The following is a 327-nucleotide window of genomic DNA, read 5'->3' as shown; positions in this document are numbered from 1 at the left end:
AAATTGCGCGCGGTTGATGGGCGAGGGCTGCCTTCGGCTGCCACCAGCAGAGCCCCATCACGGTGCATGGTCCAGAGTGATCTGATCCGAGGGATGTGGAGCATCTCAGCCCCAAGTGTCTTTCACTGGTGGTGGGGAGGGAAGAGAATCATCTCCCAGAGGTTTCTCCATCAGTTAGAGCCTGGCTTAAACTTCACACCTAACTTTTGGAGGGCTGATGCTCTCTGTGCTGGACCTACACAGGTTTGCCCTTGGGGACAACCCTCAAGGATGCTCTCGGCAGACTCAGGGCTGCTGGCACGTTACCGCCGGTGTCCGGGGCCGGTT

The sequence above is a fragment of the Cariama cristata genome, unplaced genomic scaffold (assembly GCF_000690535.1).
Source record: "Cariama cristata isolate BGI_N322 unplaced genomic scaffold, ASM69053v1 scaffold9984, whole genome shotgun sequence".
NCBI lineage: Eukaryota > Metazoa > Chordata > Aves > Cariamiformes > Cariamidae > Cariama > Cariama cristata.
The sequence above is the reverse complement of the archived record's forward strand: the minus strand, read 5'-3'. Positions refer to the sequence as shown.